The 23,899-nt window shown below is 39.1% G+C and overlaps 1 protein-coding gene across 1 annotated transcript in view; it reads right to left on the reverse strand.

The window, feature by feature from the left end:
* znf609a (zinc finger protein 609a) overlaps positions 1–21,227 on the reverse strand; it is a 137,987-nt gene extending 116,760 nt beyond the window's left edge. The window contains exon 1 of the mRNA XM_010883931.4: positions 20,821–21,227. The gene's annotated coding sequence lies outside the window, so the exon portion shown is untranslated. The remainder of the gene's footprint in view (positions 1–20,820) is intronic.
* Positions 21,228–23,899: the final 2,672 nt, after the last annotated feature.

Here is a 23,899-nt window from a genome sequence, read left to right on the forward strand (position 1 = left end):
TGTGGGTGGGGGAGGGTAAAGCCTAGAACACAGTCTGAGCTCGGCTGAGTGCTCCTGCTGTTTCCCCTGAAAGCACTGCCTTATGCCGGCCAAGGATTAACCAACAGTGGGGGTTGACGTCCAGTCAACCAGACACAGTAAAACACACTAATTTCAAAATGTTTTATCCTAATGGAAAGAACACTAACCAAGCAATCAAAACAATGTTTTGCCCCAAATGTGTGATCAACAACATGACTTGGTGTTTCCCCTACTTTTACTCCCACTGGTGGAAGGGTTGTGGGCTGACAAGCCGGCATCAACGACACAAAAGGCTTGATGTGTGAAATCTTAAAACGTCCTTCCTGTTCTAGTCTCTAAAACATTATTTTCTTAACATTACTTGACAATATTGTCTTAGCATCACTCCCAAATAATAACCTAAGTACACCCCCAAAATTAACCATTCACTAAAACTGTTAATGGATCACCTATAAAAGCCACTAGCTACTAACTAATGAGGCAATATGAATTCCATGTACAATATAGTGTGTTGCATTGCATAAAGAGGGGGTAGAAAATACAGTTTTGCTGGATGTAGCACACAGTGCCCCATGATTTGACATTATATTTCAAACTTTACAAACTCGTTCAAAATATTTTATACAGTACATTCACTGTAGTACAGAATAGTTTTTCCATTACAGTTGAGGGGGGGTATAGTGCGGTTGGATTTATAACAATCACTCTCCAAAGTGATAATGAGCACAAGCAAATTAACAACAATAATATTAAAATATGATTTATTTATATTAGATTAAGTTTGCTACTTTAAAGGCGAGCTATGCAACTTTAACGGCACCTATGAGCAGTGAGTTCAATATCAGCTTGACAACTCTATTAGGATCAGACACTATCATTACTAACTATGAGCATACTGACCAGTCTGACACAATGTCACCTCCAACAGTCGATGCTGGACCAATGAACATAGACTTTCATTTCAAATGGGGTCAGCGCTTGACATTAACTTTTTTCCTCACCAGCCACTGTGGCTAGTGGTTTTCCAAAGTTACTAGCCACTCAACATTTTCACTAGCCACCATTTTGTTGTTCAGGCACTACATTTTGTTGGATACAACTTTACTATGTTTTGCTACATCTCAACCTATCTTGTTCATTGGTTCAGTCACTATTAGGCAAAGGTGGTATCCCACTCTACTGGACACATTACTTTATGTAACTTTATGTAATGTGGCGACACTTAAAAAAGTATTATAGTGTTAAATCTGCCCTGTTGTCCATGTCCATCCTCCCTAATAAAATATGCAAGAAATATATTTATACTTAACATAACCTAGAACTAATAACGTTATTTAAAAAGAAATATGAAATCACCCATCAGCTTTATAAATAATCGCAGTCAATATTATTGTTGTCTGTTTTTGTTATGCTATGTTCTTGTTAATATAGACTTGCATAAAAAACAAAACAGAGCTGTATTTATTACAGCCTTGTCAAGTTATTTTTTCCCCACCCTTGCCTTGCCATATCGTTAATCTTCCTCGACTTCCTTCAGCAGTACTAGGCTCTGCTGCTGTCGCTGATCCAAGTTAGTAAACAAAATATGTTAATTATATATTTTTTTAACTCTATATATTGCATATATTGGCTAATGTTTTTAGTGATAGTACATACCCTAATCTGATGGTCTATTCACCAGTCATCTTCGTTTGCCTCGTGATATCTCTTTAAAAACATTAAAAACAAATCTGTAATTTTAGGCTACTAGAAGTCACCTGAAAAGTTTTTCAAAAAATGTCATGCGGATTAGATGTAGTTTGAGGTAATTAAGTTTTAATGGAATATTTTGACACGCTTGGGTGTAAAAGAAAACTGGGATCCCCTTGTTTTTCCGACATTACTCATCTCTGCGATGTCGGGACCCGTGTGGTCCTGTATGCAAGGTTGCCAGATATTTCTGACCTAAATCTGCCCAGGGTCCAGATTTCTTTTTTATAAATCGACCCACCCAAGCACATTCAAAATAGCCCAATTGTTGAGGAAACACACCCCACCTAGCAACACTCAATATGGAAAATGTTCCTCATACCGTGCTTTTAGCTGTAGTGTTTCACAGGTGTTTTTTTATGAGCGCAAAATCCTATTTTACCATGCCAACATACAGAGGCGGTGTGAGATTTTGGGAAGGCTGTTGCCTTTGAGATTTGAATGCAGGAAAAACCCTGTGTACAGATATATAGAATGCCACCCGCAAAAGTGGCTAGTAAGAGTGACTGTGTTACAAGCCACAGCCAAATTCTACCCGTATTTGGCGGGTGGGCAGGTGCCAATGTCAAGCCCTGGACCCTATCCATAACTATGGAACACAGTTCTACACGTCAACAGCTAAACTAATCAAAATGTTAGCTAGGCTCTCTATTACGTTAGATGCGTTGCCATATTTCAGAGACTCGTTGATGGCTATCTAGCAAACATGAAACCATAACTGTACTACCTAGCGCTAGCTGGAACAATAACACGCACACTTTGACAAGTTTGCAAAAGGCTAAATCTAGCTATAAGGCAATTTAATTGCTTCTTCCAAGCAATATTCACTTATGCATTATGTTTGGTCAAACAACCCACAATGCATGTTCGTTTTAACATTTGAGAGAACACCAGGTTGTAACACTATTTTCCAGCAAGAAAATGGAATCAAGAAGTTTCTGCTTTGACATGTAACTTAACTAGCTAATGTTAGCTTTTTGTCTCGACTAAAGACTTGAGAAACCTTCCTAAAACGAATCTGTGATCATACAAATAATTATCATTACCTTCATTTTAGCCAGGCACAAAATGTTTCAGAATCTTGTATTAACATAGTTTCACATTGTAATAATTAAAATACCGAGATGCCACAAACAATATAGGATAATACATTCAACAGAATATTATGTTTAGCCTACATGTAAGTGTTCATAAAAGTTGTATACCCTGGAAGAAATTTAGAAATTTTGGCATTGATTTTGAAAATATGCAAACAAACTGTCTTTTAAGGATAGTGATCATATGAATCCATTTATTTTCACATAGTTGTTTGGCTCCTTTTTAAATCATTATGATAACAGAAATCACCCAAATGGACCTGATCAAAAGTTTAAATACCCTTGAATGTTTGTCCTTGTTACAAACACACAATGTGACACACACAGGTGAAAATGGCAATTAAAGGTGAATTTCACACACCTGTGGCTTTTTAAATTGCAATTAATGTCTGTGTATAAATAGTCAATGGGTATTTTAGCTCTCACATGGATGCACTGAGCAGGCTAGATACTGAGCCATGGGAAGAAGAAAAGAACTGTCAAAAGACCTGAGTAATAAGGTAATGGAACTTTATAAAGAGGGAAAAGGATACAAAAAGATATCCAAAGCCTTGCAAATGCCAGTCAGTACTGTACAATAACTTAATAAGAAGAAGAAAATTCAGGAGATCCTTGGCTTGGATCTCCAGATAATAAGCCAAGGTCAGGTAGACAAAAAATTATTTCAGCCAAAACTGCCATTAGAATTGTTAGGGATACAATGAAAAACCCACAGGTAACCTCAGGAGAAATACAGGCTGCTCTGGAAAAAGATGGTGTGGTTGTTTCAAGGAGCACAATACGATGAAACTTGAATAAAAATTAGCTGCATGGTCGAGTTGCCAGAAAGAAGCCTTTACTGTGCCAAAGCCTGGTTACAATATACCCGACAACACCTTGACACACAGCCAAGCACATTGTAATTTGAGTGATGAGACCAAAACACAGCTTCATGTTCACAACCATAAGCGCTATGGTTGGAGAGGGGTCAACAAGGCCAATAGTGAACAGAATACCATCCCCACTGTGAAGCATGGTTGTGGCTCACTGATGTTTTGGGGGTGTGTGAGCTCTAAAGGCACAGGGAATCTTTATGGCAAGAAGAATGCAGCATGTTATCAGAAAATACTGGCAGAAAACGTGTCATTCTGTTATGACCTACAGTTGAATGTGAATCCCACAATAAATAAAATGTTTTGCCTGCTCACTGTTTTCTTTACAAATGGTACATATATTACCAATTGTCCAAGGCTATGCAAACTTTTGAGCACAACTGTATTTCACATGACACTTCTACCACTTCATTGGTTTGCATTTAGGACTTACTTAAAATGCAAATAATTACATGTATTTCGGACTAATTAAATTGATAGCAATAAATGAGTCCAGGAATTTAACTATTTGCAACGGGATTAGTACCACAAAACAGCCCTGTCATTCTTTAAACTCTTTATAGAGGTTTGGGGGATGGTCAGTTAAATATTTAGTGAGGTGGCTTGTGCTTCTTCCCTTTTCTAAGCAAGCTTTGAAGCACCGCTAGCATTTCGGTGCAATCAAGTCTTGAGGGTCGCCTTTTTCACCGGCTTGGTAAGAAAAGTACTGCCATATTCCACTCCGGGCATGTTCTTTGTCAACAACTTTCTATTGACTTGCAGCAATTTGGTGCAGACTGCTTGTACACAATATTGACAGCCATGACCACTGACATTATGACTTCCAACTTCGCGGAATGCAACTATTGACACAAATCATCTTTCATCGCGTTACAAACCACTTTCCCCATTTAGACAACTTTACAGTCTAAAATCATCCTCTACTCTACTCTGGGTTCTTTGATTTAGAAATCAAAACAGAACATGTATTATACCAATCAAAAGTTACAGCTGATGCAAAGTAGTTAGCCATCAACAGCAAAAGTCCACTTACAGTGTCATAAAAACTTCAATTCAGCATGAGGACTGTGCAACGTTCCCTCCGGGATATGGGCTTAAGGAGCCGACGCCCAACTCGAGGAGCCCTGATGAATACTCGACACACAGTTATGCGCCTCGTCTGGGCTCGAGAACACTGCCACTGGACACTGTAATTGAGTAGGCTGTTTCAGGCAGACAGAGGGATCCGTGTGTGGGGAAAACCCCATGAAACCATGGATGCCGCATGTCAACCGGGCATTGTATAGGCTGGTGGAGGCTCCGTAATGGTATGGGGTTGGTTTAAGCTGCCATTCAATGGGACCCCTGGTACGTCCACAAACGTCTCTGACAGGTTTGCATCCTTTCTGACGAGTCACACCCGTTCATGTTCTGCGTTCATTCTGACGGGTTTGGCCTCTTCTAACAGGACAATGCGCCGCCACACAAGTCTACACACGCCAAATTATGATTAGAGGAACACTCATCTGAGTTTGGGGTCTTGCAATTCCCATCACAGTCACCAGATCTCAATGTTATCAAACATCTGGGATGCCACGTAGCACACTCTGGAACACAGAAATCCTACTACTCAGAATATAACAGAAGTGTGGACCCCTCTGCAGGAAGTATGGTGTTCATTTCCAACAGAATACTTCCGTAAGCTCGTGGAGTCGTATTTCTGTACTTCTGCAGTTCACACACTGGGAGGCCTACCAACTATTACACTGGTGTACCAGTTTTTCTGACACTTCAGTGTATTTGTGTTGCTATGAATATGCAGACAAGACAAAAATTCCTGGCAGACCAAGCTTGAATGTCACCAACTTGACCATGCCTCCAACATATTCACAGATATATGGATACCTATTTGGAGCAATAAGTCTCTGCAGTGGACCCTATGGATGGGATGAACTGCAAACATTCCTTAAAGTAAATACTGCCTCTGTTCGTGTTTTCATATAAAAGTTGTGCGTATTGTCACAAACAATAATTTATCTGCATTGATCATTGCAACGTGTCCACGTATCTGTAATAAACATGTACTTATAATTCAGCCGTTTGACGGAACCATCCAGTCACTATAAAAAAGCCTGGTTACTCTCGAGGCGATACAAAGTTGTTGCGAACACCACATCACTCCTGACAGGAGAACTGCTGAGATTGCTGGCTGCTGCTCTCTGAACCTTTCTAGGATCTCAGCACTATTTCACCGGGTGATCAGGTCAATCAGCAGCTTGTGAAAAGGCAGGTCATGCAGCCCTTGCTTCCCTTTAAGCCCATGGCCGGTAGTAGTGCTACGGTGAAAAAAGCTTGCAATGCGTCTCACCCTAGTATCACTGGAGGTTTGAGAGCAGCCTGCAAGGGAAAGTTTAACGTGTGCGCGAAACAGCCAAAAAGCTGCTCCATCAATGACATAAAACATCAGATCATATTAGCAGCACTGCCCTTCGGGATGGCTGGTTCTCTGTCTAACACCTCCAAACAGAAAAGGCACAGATCGATTTCTGGATTTAATTTTTTTTTTTTTTTTTACCCAGTCCTAATTATTGTGGTTGTGCTTGAGTTCACTAGGTATACCCTGCAAATGTGCCAGGCATCAACAACAGGTGTTTATTTCCCAATATAAAGACAATCTCCTTTGTGTCATCGGCTCATTATTGTCACCGATATTCCACACTGTGGGTTTAGGCAGTATCAGAAACCATTTTCATGCCTGTATTGGATCAGTGCATCCATAGTTCTAACAACAAAATGTGGACAAGTCAGTGGGAGAATATATTGAGAGCCACTGTAAACATTAACACTTTCTTTAATCTGTCATAGCGAGGGCATGACAGAATTTGGTCATGTCATCATGTGTCACCTGATTTCCTTTATGTTTGCGCAGGCCGCACTATTATTATTATTGATTTTTTTTTCTACTGTGATCAGCAGAATTGCGCAAACCAGAGAATATAAACCATTGCAGAAAATGCATTACCAGAATGTGCTTTTACAGAGGTGGTGTGCCCTAACGAGACAGAAGTCACAAAAACATTGGTAAATATCAAACTGTTCACAACAATTCAACTTAAAAGTATGTTTATTTCAGAGGGAGAACACCTCTATTGAACCTCAATTTACCAAAATACAAACACAATAGCCCTGAATGACTGATAATTGGCAACAGTTTTAGAGAAGGGACACATCTCAGAATGAGGCAGTAGGTAAGTCTTGTTCCCTTCCCATTCTGAGGTACAGCAACCACAATTGTCTGACTAAAAGGACATCACGCTTAGGCAATGTAATAATCCTCAAAGAACTCTTCCTGAACCCAACCTACTCCAAGTTAAGTTGGGTTTGAGCATCCTTGACCAGTAGTTTCAGAGCTCATGTCATCTAAGTGTCTCATCTAAAGTAAACCAAAGAATTCCAACTATCCATAAGTATGATTAGTTAATACCATATTTATATAAATTATGTCAGCATTTTGGCAACACTTCCTAGTACTAATAAGCCACTCATGGGATTCAAATCAAAGCAGAAAAAAATCAGTTTACTTAAACAGCTTTAGCTAGCCAGCCTGAGCATGCCTTTCGCTCATCACACAGGCCTATTAATTAGGTTTCTGAAGCAACAGGCCTGAAAGCCTACTTATACCAGAATTTGCTTCAGCAAGAAAGAACAAGGAACAAACACCTAATAGAAATTGAAAATCAAACTTCACAATGGTCACCCTCCAAGGTAACATGGGCTAGATACAGACACCCCGCACGGATGATTGCAATGGGAACCGATTACATCGCCCTGTGTGTGAATTGCAATGATGTAGGAAGGACGCGCTCTATTTAATGTTGTTATTGACCAATGCAGTCGCATAAAGGATAAGCGTATGGTACAAAAACACATAGTTCCCCATTTTACATGTATATTTACTCACATTTCACATTTAAAAAAATTCATGATTTGGAAATACTTTACTATATTCAATTGTTCATCCACGTGTTCTGTCTATTTGATTGATCCCAGTCATAGTAACCAGGGACATTATATCTCAAACTTTAAACTGTGAACAAATCTACTACTCATCATAGAGGACACTCAATCTTATTGACTCAGCCGCCTGATCAGTCTCTTGCCATATCCTTGGGGCATCCCCAAAAACATAGGCGAGGGCAAACCATAATGTTTATACATCACATCAGCCTAAAGAACAAAGCCTCAGCTCTGCTTTTTACAGACAAACGGCACAAAGCTGACTTGACACCCAGTGTTAACCACAGACCAGAATGAAGTTGCAGGTCCTAGGTTTACTCGCCATCACAGAAAGTTCCAGAAGGCTCTTAGATTGGCAAAGGCATTGCAGATGTGTGACACATTTGGCACTGACCATTATCATAAAGACTGCAAACCACAGACATATTTCAAGCCTGTCAGCAACGTCTTGACTACTCAAGTCCACGCTGTCATAGAAAGTCGTGGCATATCCCTCTCCTTGAAGTCCCTTCCGCTCTAATCCCCGCTTCCTTTCCGCTGTGTTCTCGCCCGCTGTCACTCTGCTACAGAGGTAGGGTTCAGCAGGCGGTCAAGGGAAGTAGCAGAACAACACTTTCAATTTATTTCCCTGAGGCTGAGGAGTACAGCCAGCCTTCAAATGCCACTCAAATAAAATTACTTAAAACAGAGATAAATGAGTGGGTGGGGGAGAAAAACGAGTCAGACAGTAAGAAAGGCACTCAAGATAGCAGAATGTGTTGACTAATAACAAACAGAAACAGTCATGAGTACACTTTTTCTTAGAGATATCCTTTTTTACTCCCCAGCAGGTGCTTTACCAGTCTCTGTATTCTATGTGTGAAATACATGTTAACAAATATAGTACACAATTTTAAGAGAGAATGAGAGCAAAGACAAAAGTCCAAAATTGGTCAGTTCTCAGTGTTCATTGTCCTGTGATTGACTTGGCCACACCATAAAGCCCTCATGTAAAGAAATAGCCTTGAATTTGTAATCGACACCTAGTTAAGGCAAAAGACTTTCAGGGAATACCATAATAGCTTCCCAGAAAGTCTAGGGGAACATAACCTCCTGACATTTCGGTGATGTCTCAGTGGTACATTTTTGTTTGTATGGTACTACCATAATGAATTTAGAAAGAAGGGTGCTGAAAGCCCTCCAAAGCCACTCAAAAAGATTGTGTTAGAGACTGAATAGAACACAAAGCTTCATCAGGTCCGATATATTCAAAGGCTCTTCTTCCTAGTCCCCCGAGGAGGATAAATAAGACCATTATGAGGTGGTTCTATTAGCTCAAGACCACTTGTTTGGCAAATTCATTCTATGTGTAGCCAAATGGAAGTCCAGTGCCAAATTTCAAATGATTAATTTCTACCAATTTCTGACGATGAATGACTACTAAAACACATTACTTTTTAAAACTCTCTATCTTTAAGGAACTGACGAGAACGTACGGCTTGATAGAAAGGTTTTTAATGAAAATATAGAACCTCGGTTAAGATGTCTGGAGTGTAGTATCCAAATTAGTATTGGTTTTCCCAGATGTGACTGCGTACAGTATGCCATCAAAAGGATTTGAGACTCAATGCATGCAAAATGTATTTCCGATAAAAGAAATATATTAAAATATCAAAACATTACTGTACATTGTGTAATTAGTTAAGAACAAAATGAAGTAACAACAGTCAATGGAAACCAAAATCACCAACAGATTGAGGGCTGGATTCAAACTCACACCGAAAAACTAAGTAAACAATTGAAATCACAGGTTGTTCCAACTTGCGTGAATTCCATAATGGCAACTCATAATGTGACTCAGAGGCATGTACGGCCCCCCCGTGGCTCTATGCACTCCCGACAACGTCTGGGCATGCTCCTGGTGAAACGGCGGATGGTGTCCTGGGGATCTCCTCCCAGACCTGGATTAAGGCATCAGTGAGCTCAACAGTCTGTGGTGCTACTTGGCGGTATCGGATGCACCAATACATAACGTCCCAATTCGATTCAGTTCCAGAGAACGTGAGGGCCAGTCAATGGCATCAAAGGCCCAATGCAAGGTCTGACAGTGGGATTAAGGATTTCATCCCGGTGCCTAAGAGCAGTCAGGGTACCGTTGGAGGTGCGAACCTCCAAGGATATGCCTCCCCAGACCATCACTGACCAGTCATGCTGGATCATGTTGTAGGCAGCATAACGTTCACCACAGCGTCTCCAAACTCTTTCATGTCTGTCACATATGCTCAGTTTGAACCTGTGAAGAGAACTGTAAATTGTTTGACTAAATTACTAGAATATACAATGTTGTAATTTCCAAAGCAATTTATAGCTAGTACATTCAAAGCAACTGTTGGTGGCACAATGACATTAGTCATTCTAGAAAAAGCATATTTTTACAGAGAAAATTGTCAATGAAAAAAAGTGTGTGCGCCAATGGTGGACCTGCCAATTCTGGGGGTCTCTGGTGAATGCCAATCAACCTGCATGGTGCTGTGCTGTGAGCACAGGTCCCACAAGAGGACGTCGGCCCCTTCATGCCACCCTTTGGTCAGAAACATGCACACCAGCAGCCCGCAGGAAGTCATTTTGCTGTTCTTCCTCTCACAAGAGAGCAGATACCGGTCCTGCTGCTGGGGATGATGCCCTTCTACGGCCATGTCCAGCTCTCCTCGTGTAACAGCCTGTCTCCTGGTATTTTCTCCATGCTCTTAAGAATGTACTGGGAGACATAGCAAACCTTGTGGATATGGATGTGCCATTCTGTAGGAACTGGACTGCCCGTGCAACTTGAATGGGCTGCAGGTACCACCTCACCCTACCAGTAGTGACAAGGACACTAGCATAACGCAAAAGTAGAGAAGAATCAGTCACAAAGAAAAAGGAGAGAGCAATTGTCTGTGCCACCACCTTCAAAACCATCCCCTCTCTGGGTGTTGTCTTGCTGTTGCCTCTCCAGTGCACCTGTTGTCACTCATTTGCACCAAAACAGGTGACATTGATTCACAATTGACAGATTGATGTCCCTGAAATGTAAATTACTTGGTGTTACACTGTGATGATTGTGTTCCCTTTTGTTTGCGATGTATATACATTTTAAAGGGAAAATGAATATATTGAGCTGGGGCAAAACATTGACTGGGAACCACACAGAACCTATGTGCATTTGTCCAACTAAAACACATTTTTTGTCTTACTAAAATGGTTTGGATTGGAATTAAACATCACTTGTAACCCTTGCTTTTTAACTTGACTTCAAAAACATAACAGATAAAAGGTGCATATTGAACAAAAACTCCACACCATTAGATGTAATGTTTTATCAGTCTCCATAAAATAGCTTGTCATATTTTACTATACAGCATATTATTGTCTATGGAGTCTAAGTAAAGAATAATGGACAGGATACAGCAAAACACAACAAAATGTGCAGAAAATTAAGGGGTCAGGATACTTTCCGAAAGGCAATATACTAGATGCATGGTTTGTTAAACTATTAAAACAATGCATTTTGTTTGGAATTCTCTGCCACACTCATTTAGTGTGGAATTCCATATTATGAGCCATTACACTTGAAGTGCATCCTGAACCATCCGATTTAGGTAGTCTTAGTTTGCTTTACGTACTATATCAGCTCCCATCCTTTCAGGGATCTTAGGATTTATGTGCTCAAAGAGACTACCTATCTGGTTTGTGGCCAATGGAGTATTCCTGTGAAACGGAACCTCTGTATATAGGAATACTATATGTACCAATGACATGGCATGGCTCAAACTAATACAACTCTATGTCCAACTCTCTTAACTCCACATTCGTAATTGCAAAATACTGAGGGTTTACACAGAACAATCTTTGGCAAAAAGTGAGTGCTTTTTCTAGTTCAGCTGGACCGCAATAGAATGAGTTACCATCACGGGATTCGAACACGGATCGGCCATGTGAAAGTCTGGGTCATTAACCACTACACCACGGAGCTGTACTTTTGACTGAGTGTTAGTATAGCCTCTTGTCTCTATCCTGAACAAATCCGCTTTTGCCACAGTCCGTTTTAATAGTTAATTTGCCATTTGTGAATGAAATCGATACAGTTAAACCGACTAACGTTTCTTACTAAGTTTACCTCCACCACAAATAGTGGTTATGTATTGCGTTTGCCACTGGCCGTTTTAACAGGGTATTAGCCAGTAATAAGCTTTGGCCGGTATCTACTAACTTACTGGAATAGTCATAAGAATTGAGCAATTGCTAGCGAGTCTGGCAAAGCTATTTCATGGCATAGGAATGTTTTTTTCTTTCATAGCAAAACAACATACTTTCAAACGTGAATTACATTTCTACAATAACTATCAATAAAGGCAACGAAAATAAATAAATTTTGTTGCTCTCAATAGATTTGAACATAGGTCTTCTACACTCACCTAAAGGATTATTAGGAACACCTGTTCAATTTCTCATTAATGCAATTATCTAATCAACCAATCACATGGCAGTTGCTACAATGCATTTAGGGGTGTGGTCCTTGTCAAGACAATCTCCTGAACTCCAAACTGAATGTCAGAATGGGAAAGAAAGGTGATTCAAGCAATTTTGAGCGTGGTATGGTTGTTGGTGCCAGACGGGCCGGTCTGAGCATTTCACAATCTGCTCAGTTACTGGGATTTTCACGCACAACCATTTCTAGGGTTTACAAAGAATGGTGTGAAAAGGGAAAAACATCCAGTATGCGGCAGACCTGTGGGCGAAAATGCCTTGTTGATGCTAGAGGTCAGAGGAGAATGGGCCGACTGATTCAAGCTGATAGAAGAGCAACTTTGACTGAAATAACCACTCGTTACAACCGAGGTATGCAGCAAAGGCGGATGGGCTACAACGGCAGAAGACCCCACCGGGTACCACTGATCTCCACTACAAATAGGAAAAAGAGGCTACAATTTGCACAAGCTCACCAAAATTGGACAGTTGATGACTGGAAGAATGTTGCCTGGTCTGATGAGTCTCGATTTCTGTTGAGACATTCAGATGGTAGAGTCCGAATTTGGTGTAAACAGAATGAGAACATGGATCCATCATGCCTTGTTGCCACTGTGCAGGCTGGTGGTGGTGGTGTAATGGTGTGGGGGATGTTTTCTTGGCACACTTTAGGCCCCTTAGTGCCAATTGGGCATTGTTTAAATGCCACGGCCTACCTGAGCATTGTTTCTGACCATGTCCATCCCTTTATGACCACCATGTACCCACCCTCTGATGGCTACTTCCAGCAGGATAATGCACCATGTCACAAAGCTTGAATCATTTCAAATTGGTTTCTTGAACATGACAATGGGTTCACTGTACTGAAATGGCCCCCACAGTCACCAGATCTCAACCCAATAGAGCATCTTTGGGATGTGGTGTAAAATAATATAAAAAATTAAATAATTTATATATTATTTTATCCATTAGTTATTTAATTTAAAATATTTTTATTTTATTTTATTATTTTTCATGCAATTTAAGATTATTCCTCTATAATGAAAAGCACTTTAAAATGCAAGTTATTATTATTATTAAAAAGCAGAATCTATGTTGTGTCTGAAATTAACTTTTTGACTCACCTGCCAAGGAGGCGGGGGTAGATGAAATAAATCCACCAGCCAAGTGTATTTTTACTGGACTAAATAAGAAACTGCCTTTTCGTGTCACACAGCAGAGGCGTCGCTAGGATCCTGCTGGCTGTCCCTAAGCCTGCTCCTCCCTCAGCTCCTGTACTCCAGCTTCAGACACTGAAACTAAAAACTTACTTGAATTGCATAAAGCAGTTACAGGGAGTTATTGATAGGAATGAGAAATTATTACTTTATATTTAACATTTTATTAAAAAGTTTTGTCCGCAAAATGTTTAGGCTTTCTGGTCACCTTGCAAACGTAGTTTCCATTTGTGGGCTCTTACTCTGAGAGGTGAAGAATAGCGCTATTTTGGCTTTTTACATATGAAAAAAATATGAAACCCTTCTAGCGACCTGTTTAATTATTCACAAAACAAAAACAAAGCATTACCATAGCTAACTTTAAAACGTATAGATAAGGTAGCTTTTAGACACAGTAGAGACTTTAGTCTAGGAGATTTCTCTCGCTTCAAATATCTACAGTTTCACTGTCAGTAAAAAAACGATTAGCTCACTATGGCGCAAGATCCAAAGAACAAGTTTGTTAAGACTGGATTGGCTATCGCACAGTCAACTTTGCTCCTTATTACCGTATTCCTTCAAAAATGCAAGCATATTTATTCTCACTGATGTAATGGATGGATGGATTTGCAAACATGAGTAATTTCCTCTGAGCCATCACGCCAGATATTCTAATAAATTACAATTGGGATACAAAAATGTACCCGTCAGTGTGGCGTCTAGCCTTCTGAAAGTTACTTGCCAAACGGAAAATGTAACCGCTTTTGGTGGGCGTTAAATTCGGACCATGTATGTTAAGACAAACTATTTTTCGTTGCAAGCTATGGACAGTGCCTGAAATTAAATATGTGCAGGAACTGCAAGAGGGTGTGAAACTTAGTGGTCCCAAAACATTTTTTACTTTCTCTCCTTCCAAAAGATGCAATTTATCAGCATGTGTAAGTTGGTTCCAATTCTATGAACTTAATGTATTAACATCATAACAGGGAACCAAACAACATTATTACTGGTGGAGTATTTCTGCTACTGCATCTTGCTTAGAGTATGACCAGACTTAGAGTATGAATGACGTGCAAGAATTAACGTTATGTCAAGTGTTTTTGCCAGTCACCTGACCAAATTAACAGTAAACAAATAAACGAGTTAAAGTTACACTAGCTATCGCATTAAAATAACGCTAGCTAATGAATACAAGACTCAGCGTTAGATACTGGTGTAACACTCTCGTTCATGTAGTTTGCTAGGTAGTCAGTAAAGTGCAAATGATGGGTCATTTCCTCTCAACAGAAGAGAAATCTTTAATGTTAGCCAAGTTTACATTACTTTTGCTAAACCTAGCTACCATCATGTAAAAACTTAAATACAGCTGAGTATTCTGTTATGTAATAAATCTTATCATACTAAGAACGTTAGCTATAAATTGCATTCGCACTGACATTGTTAATGTCTGAAGAGTGTGTTGCAAACACAGCAAAATCTACTGTTTAGCAACAAATATTCAACAACACCTTTCCCAGGTTGTTTCAATACCAATATTCAGATGCATATTTTTAATTGTCAGTTTGTTAGTTATGGCCTTTTGACACCAACATTGTGAAGCTATAATTCTGAGTTTTAAGTTGAAGTAATTGGTTGATGAAAACAACTCTGCGCCAACCGATAAAAATGTACCTCTGAAAAAATGAGCTTGTTTGGCACACAAAAAGTATGATCATAGGGTAGAGTACACCAACCATATAACTAATGATCAGCAGGTGCTTAGATGTAGACCAATCAGATGACTATTGCCCAGAAGATCCTTACATGTAGACCAATCAGGGGACTAATGCTCAGCAGGTCCTTACATGTAGACCAACTAGACAGTCTCACCTGGGACAATTTAGTAAGCACTACCAGTGATCAAGATGACATTATATGTTGAATTTCCAATCCGGGAAGTGTTACTAGGATTCCGGCCTTTTTTTACACAACACTGACAACATTAGGCACGTGCATTTATCACCAATAGACTTTAATCTGTATCTAAATGACCAGCCATAGTCTGAGCATAGCTCGCAAATGTGAACTAACTATGTTAGCTAGCTACACAAATCTGTTTACTAGCCGCCCGAGTGTATGGTAGTCACGTTTGAGCAATGATCAGGTAAGTACATACTTTGCTGGCTGACGTTGTTGTTAGTTACTATAGCATAAAAGTGTGGATGAAGCAGAGAAAATGAAGTCTGGGGAACACTTCCTTTTGAGTATATTGTGGTATTATGTTGTTTAACTGGGCATCTAATGGTTGAATAAAAAATCGAAACATCTCTACGGATGTTTAAGATGGAGTTCAATTAATACATTAAATAACAAATCAAATTTGGTTTATTTAAGGTCAACTGTCTGTGTCAGAAATAAATAAATTACATAAAAAGTGTAACAAATGACCCATGTTGGTATTTCAAAATGTAAAGAAAGTTGGGACAGGTCAAGTTCAGTTTTGGACAGTTGCAAATCGCACTTTGAGACGGTGCCAGGACAGTGAGGATGAAGCATTTATTTTGATGAATTCAGTGTTAGTCTGGATTCTGCGATTCCATCCTTGATCTCCGCAATTATAGGGCAGAAGTTAGGAGCAAAGTAAGGCACCAATGCAGAAATGTACTTGCATTTGTCAGGCATTAATAATGATCAGTCGTTGACAGTTTTCCTGACAACTCTTTAAAAGTGCTTTAAGGGCAGAACACCATTCCCCAGGTGAAGACAATTTGCACTTGATAAAGAAATTGGCAGTCTGGGTTGTATGTGCTTGATGGTCTGAGTTAAGAACCAAATGTGTTCATAGGACATGGGAACACCAGTTATAGACGTTTTGAGTGACAACCAGGACATGTTGCTGTGCAAAAAAATACGTGATAGCAATTAACTAAACATGGATATGTATCCCAGTCACCTTAATAGCGTAAGTCCACAACAAGAAGGCTTTTTAAACAGCCTTATCTCTTTCTGTAGCCTACTCAACAAATGAAAGTGTAGGTAAGCAGAATTAAGGCTGCTCCCTACTTTCCAGTTAGCTCTGCAGTGAAAACAATTTAGGTCTTTCCCATGAGGTCTCATCAAAGACCTTTGGGGAAAAGCCAACATAAAAATCCTGGTCTTTGATTACACAGATATGTATCTGTCCTGTCCTAAATTCAATTTGCTGTCACTAATGGATCCGAGATATAATAGCCAGTGGTTGTGTTTCTCCATGTCAAATGTATACCTCTGGTAAACTAAAACGGGGAAAAGATATCTGGGTACAATCTGCATACCTCAGTCAGAGACTGCAATTCAGGGAATAATTTTTATTAAGCAGAGAACAGATCATTTCAGAGCTAAGAACGTCAGGGCTTAACAGGGAAATGTGGACAGTTGAAGTCCTTGTGGACGGCATTAAAACATTGAGCTGACATGCGATTTCAGATACCAGAAACAAAAGGAGGCTCTGTCATTCCAAAACGTTAGTGGCTCGTTCCTTGGTCTTTTTCCCTCAGAATGGGGTCAGCAGATTTGGCTTGGGGAGTTTCAGTTCAGAGGTCGCACCAACGAATTATTCTGCATTTCTCAAAAAAAAAATATTAAATAAACACAAAGAACATATTCATGGGTTTTGTATCCGCAGAGCTGAAATATTTCTTCAGGAAACTTCAGTTTTACTTTTCCAAAACTTTGCTCTTGTCTTACCTATCAAAACATTCAATTAACTAACAAGTGTTTGATCAGAGGACAGTGATTTGACTGAGGCAGAGTGGACTCATCTGTATTTCTCTCCAGTGAAGCAAGTTAAAATACAACATCTACTTCAAGCAAAACATTAGGAAATATAGCTGGCTACGTTCCACAGTAAACAAGAAATCTGGTGGCCATTCGTCATCTTTGCAAGAAATACATGCTTTTTCATAGAAAGCTACTGTAATTGATTTTTGTGTGGCTGTCAGCCAGTTTTACACTTCGTTTGACATCCGATAAAACCAAAACAGACTTTCTGCCCAATGCACTGTATTAATTCAATAAAAACTTAGGATGCAAATAGGCTGGTTATAATTCCATTAAAACAAAAAACAGATGCCTTTAAATATAAAACGCTGAGGAATTAAATTAAGATACATTTGATAGTCTGAATTATGAAAGTTAACATTCCATGTTTCTATGACAACAACGCTGCGCTTCCAAAGGCCACTAGAATCTAAGCCAAGCGGCAGCATGACAGCATGTTAAAGGCAGTGACAAAGCAGACCTTTATCCTAAATTGATTTAATCAAATCACAACTTACTGAATGAACTGGCAAAAAACACTCACTGGTGTTAGTGTATGGTTTACAGTAAAGTCTTCAATACCATTGAAACAACTGTATTGTAGTGCATTTAAAAAAAGTTGGCTTACAACTATTTAAATACCTGCAGTCAACTTGAGCACTGGGCTAATACATAAAGCAAATTCTTTAAATTTTCCTTTAACAACATTTTCACATATTAAGCCCAGCCTAGTTGGCTACACCAGCAAATAAAGCCAGTCAGCCATGTTTGTTTACAGAAGTACAAGCAAAATGACATGTAATTGAGGTGATCAAAAGGTCAACTTCAGGACATATGCCACGTCTGACAGGTGAAGAAACATTCAAATATGTTAATGAATCACTTCACTGTTGCATTAGAGATGTTTGTCTGTTGACAGCAATGGAAATAGAATGTAGCCCATTTTCATAATGTTCCCTAGGAGTCTAGAGAAACTCAGGAATTAGCCTCCTTTGAAATCTAGCAGAGCCGACATCTACAGTATACTCCAACGCAAAGAACCAATTAAATTGGTACAATAAGATGATTCATTTGAAATTGGTGTCTGCCATTGACATGAACCAGGCCAACTGAATCCTGCAGATTTGAACTAAAAAGGGATAAACCAATATATTTAAAATTGGCTAGATATTTTCGACCGATTGAGCTTTCCAGCATTTGCCCTGCATGGCAAAACCCTACCTGCCACAGCAAGAAAATAAAAATCCTGACATAGGAATAGGTATATAGGGATGTCACGTTACAACCCTGTTCAGTAAGGGAAACGGAGAAAGAGCACGCAGCAACAACTTGTGTAGTACACAAGTGGATTGTTGAAATATTATTTTCTAGCGAAAGATACTTTTCACCTGAAAATAGGCTGAAACCATTGAAATGCTTAAAGTGTTATCCATTGTTTTGTTCAGACCCATGGTGGTTTTCAATGGTAGTTTAAGTTTACACTGCAACAGCTACAAACAACATTAAATTACTATGGGATAGTCAGATTCTAGTGCAGACAGATGCACACAAGTTCTGTTGTCTCCGTTACCACGGTAACCTCCTTTCAGGCACAGATGAACATTTCCAGTCTGTGACTTTTCGGCTTTGAGTGGACTCTGGAGAGGTAACCAGATTTTTTTTAAATGAGCAGTAATATACCACGTTACGTGTTGCGAGAATTACATGTATCTTTTCATATAATTACACAGTATACTTGTTTGTTTTGTGTTTTATGGTGTAAAGGGATTGAGTATGACTGCCAAAATAAGTGGCTGGGAGATTTTGAATCTACTGCACACTTAATGATTTTCTGAAACACAGCTAATAAAAAAAAAGGTATCCTCAACAAATTAATCCCTATCCAAAGACCAACAATGGCATCTCTTAAAACAGTTCAGAGTGAAATACCTTACCTACCTTATTCACTAGATTCATAGCCAGGCATTGTATAATGTAAAAATACATAACGGGACTGTGTAATTATCAGATAATTTACATATACATTAATTATAAGACTTATTCTGGAGTCTTTGTTATGGAAATATATAGAAAGATAACATTTGTATGACCGAATTAAAATTTGTTGAAATATGAAACATCATCAGAAGCTATCTATTTATTTTATGCGAGGATACACAGGTACAACGAGAAAACATTGGCATCGGTTCCGGACAATTATTTTCTTATTGGTGCATCTCCAAGATTTAACATCATGATAATGAGCACAACAAGCCCATTTATGTATGTACTTCCCTGTTGCAGATATGGAAATATATAAATATATATAAAGTAAACTATCCAGAGACCACAATTGCCAGAGTAAGGCTCAGACCTTAGGGCAGTGGCTGAAAGCAACGGTCCAAGAAAGCCATCCCCCTAGGGGAGCAGTTAATGGTCTTTTCAATGCCAGGTACATTACATAAAGGCCCCATTTTACCCATAAGTCTACAGTCTCGTCCCCGAAACAGTCTTTTTTATTTATTTTATTGAAGAGCTGCCTATTTTACGAGTGACTGAAGCAAAATCCTCTCTTTAATACAGAAGTTCTATCAAATCCGGAGTGTTAACCTCATGTCACCAATACCAAGGACAGCACCCACTGCTAGGGAGTAAGCTTGCTCCCCAACGGGAGTGGTTATTGGTCTTATCAATTACAGTTTCGTAATTAAAACCAGTGCCCAATGCCTCACAATCTTAGTAAACAAATATAGACTAGCACCGATTAATTGGTTGTGTTAAGTCGTTTAGTGAATTCACCACACATCCTGACTACAGTCACTCAATGAAATATAATAGAGCGGTCTGAGGGCGACTTCAAGGAACACGTAGTCTAGGAAATATTTAGCGTCAGGTAGCATGGCTGTCCAGCCAAATATTGTGACATTTAAGCTGACACATTTTATTACAGACAATCAGTTGTATGTTCTTTGCAAATATCTGACCCAACACAGCTACTTAAAGAAAAAATATGTCAATATGAAAGACACCATAACTATTAGCCAAAGGCTGACTATTGGTATTATGTGGGATAACAGCAATGTCAGTAACTCACTTCCTAGGGAAACATGACAAGTGTACACAAGCATTCAAGAATAGCCATAGTACCTAACTACGATAATGGGAAAACCTATACTACAAAACATGTTATCAACTACTGTTTACACAGCTTGTTTCATGTCTAATTGAATAGTAGTGTTCGCTGCTACAACAAAAATTTCCTCTTCGGAGACCATGTTGAAAATATATTGTGTGGTTAAACGTTGATCCCTGAATGGCACTGCACATTGCATGAGGACATTTACATTACTAAGGATAATTGTCTACCGTTCTAGGGTTAGCTGATATTTTAAGTGCAGAGTAAGTAATGGGTCTGTGTTCAAATAGCTGCTCCTACTGGGTCCTCAGACAAAGAGGGGTACGCCGAAGCAATGTATGAAAGCAGTTGTTAGCCCGATAAGCTAACTGTTAGCTGGCTAGCGCGCTTTCCTGGTTAGCATTAGCAAATGAAACTAGCTTACGCGCTAACTAACTAGCAGGCTATGTCCCGCGTTTCTGAAGTATAAAAACAATTCCTACACTAGTATAAACTTAATGTTGTTAACTCACCCCTCTTGCAAACCCCAATCCAACGAATGTTTATGTACACTCCATAGATCCTGATAGTAAAGGTAAAACCACTTTGATGACCCCCAACGTGCTAAAATACACAGACAAATCAATCAACGTGCTCCCAAGAAATCCAACAGCAGGGGAAAGGAAAGGCCAATTCACTGGACTGCAGCCATCACACGTTGAGATCCAGTTAAAAATTGAAAAATACCGGTTACGATGGGCATTTCAAATTCTGTTTCAAGCCAGGCAGGAAAGAAAGCATATCCTTTCTGTAGTCCGAATTGTAAATTCCGATATTCCGGCGGTTTCCTCGCCAGTTTCATTCGAGGACTTGATTTCGCAAAATCTCTAGCTAATATCTTGAATGCTGTTTGTATCTTTCAATGCTGAGGGGAGCGATACAATGTAACCAACAAGCAGAACGAGCCACTTGCAAATTCAGGAGTCCCGAACGAAATGGAATGAACCACTACGGGCACAACCTTAGAATAACAGGAACTGGATTTTGGAGGGGATTGAGCGTGTTTTGAGAATGGGTCTACTGTCACTTCTCTCTCCAAAACCAAAAATAAAGCTATTCATTTTTGTAGGACCATCTTTCCAATAGAACATCGTCAGATGTTCAGGTTTTACATTATTTTATTTGTTTTAAAACATTGTGTATATTTTAAAACATTGTAAATATTTTACTGTCCTACCTACTGATTACATTTTTTTTACATCACATAAAAGACTGTACAATGAATATGCCCTACACCACATGCCTACAAATATTACCTGGTGGTAGGATTGCATCCATAGAATTAATAATAATGATAATTTAATTTAGGATCTCTATAATTGCATTCAAAGATGTTGTGGGCAAGTCGTTAAATCTCCATGTATTTTTCACAAGTGTCACTATTGCACATGTCATATATGAAGAAATATCTAGCATATAAAGTATGGTTTGAGACTAAAATATACTGTGTTTATTAGGTCATATATCTGTCCACACAAAGATGCGTTCTACAGGGACTGTTTAAAATAAAAATAGTTAACCAAAATGGTTTTGTGTATACAATTAACATCATAGAAAAACTGTACATAGAGATTTCATCTTTGTAATTGTTTTATTTTTGGCATCTTAATGGTTTTGCATATATTGTTGCTCAGAAGTGCTCAGAAGCATTGACAGAGGTTGCAATTAGCGACTAGTGATTGAGCGAGGCCAATCACTAAGGGTAATTTTTGAAGCCCGACTCCAGCACTAAAACACTGGATCCCCTAAGGGTAGTGAAGCGGGAGGTAGGAATGGGTTGCCATGCAGGCACAGGGATGGAAAGTGAACAATGTGGTCAGATAATATTGAAAAGATGGGAAACCACCCTGGAAGTCTTTACTCATACATTGCCTACAATGTTTGAAGGAAATTATTTAATATCTGTTAATACCGGTCAACATCCATTGATGAACCTGTTCCCATCGCCTCTTCTGCTTATTTAATCTGGATCGAGATAGCCACACCAGAGATGGTTAGGGCAGATTAGAAACTGCACGAAATCCTATTAATGGCCATTGTGTAGTTCATTATTAATGGGCAACGCGGTGGACTCTGGGTAAAATGCTACAAGCAGCGTACTCCTTCAAGGAGTTAATAGGAGTCAATTTGGCGCTATCTGAAAAAAAATATTTAAGCATGTATTATGTAATGTGTATTATTATATTTTCAAGATAGAATATATTTTCCTGATAAAAATTATCTTTCCAAGCACTCTGCGGGAGTCAGATTTTGCAGCAGACCAGAATTGGAACAATTTGAAGCATATTTACTACAACACAGCAGGCTAAATATTCGGATTGAAAAAGACTGAAGGGATTCTAGTAGTTTTCCTACAGAAGTGTTCTAATTTTCTGGTAAAGTAATACACATTTTCCAATTAGGCAGCCATCTCACCTAGGACATATTACAAATCAGCTATAATAGAAACACATGGTAGAAGTGGCATTTTACTTTTTATAATAGGTGTCTATCCTTAATATGATATTCATAACCACTGTCATGCATAGAATAATCCATTCAATGACTGTACTTTGTATAGATTATTAATTGAAAACTACAATCCTGTTTCCAAAAAAGTTGGGACACTGTATAAAATGAAGAGTAAAACACAATGCAATAATGTGCAAATCATGTGAACCATATATTCGAAATGGTGAAAAGACAACAAATGAAATGTTGAAAATTAGACATTTTATTATTTACTGAAAAAAACATGGCCACTTTGAATTAGATGCCAGCAACAAATTCCTGTCACGGTACGGTGAGCAGCAGCGCCACCGTTCTGTGCACTCTCACTTCCCATCACATATGAACACATCCCAGACTTGTTTTGTCACATGTCTTAATCATGCACACCAGGTCCCTATCTACTCATTAGTATGTGTTGAAATGTTTCCCCTCTGCTCCCCACAGTGTGGATCATTGTTGTTGTTATTGTTGGATGTCGTTGTGTGTGTGTGTTGCCGTTTGAAAGTATGTTTCTTTAGAGCCATTGTGTACTGTCGTTTTGCTGCTTTAGTCAGCCCTCTTCTTTCATTGTTTTTGTGCTCGGTGTTTGTTTAAATTAAAAAATGGTCAACCGTCTGCATGCACCTGGTTCCTTGCACCCGCAACACTGTACAACTGACAACTCCAAAAAAGTTGGGACAAAAAAGTTGAAAAGTTGTGTAATGCTAAAGAATAAACCAGGAGGAACATCTCACACTTAATTAGGTAAATTGCCAATGAATAAGTAACATGATAGGGTTGAGAAAAAAAAGCATCGGAATATATAATAAATCTATCATGCAATAACAAAACCCTGGTTCCAGCTGAAGAAAAACAGCCCCAAAACATGATGCTGCTACCACCATGCTTCACTGTTGGTATGGTGTTCTTTGGGTAATGTGCAGGGTAGTTTTTGTGACAAACATACCTTTTGGAATTATGGCCAAAAAGTTCAAACTTGGTTTCATCAGATCATAACAAATTTTTCCACGTGCTTTTGGGGGACCTGATGTTTGTTTTGCAAACTTCAGCATGGCTTGGATG

Source organism: Esox lucius, chromosome 19 (genome assembly GCF_011004845.1).
Source record: "Esox lucius isolate fEsoLuc1 chromosome 19, fEsoLuc1.pri, whole genome shotgun sequence".
NCBI classification, from domain to species: domain Eukaryota; kingdom Metazoa; phylum Chordata; class Actinopteri; order Esociformes; family Esocidae; genus Esox; species Esox lucius.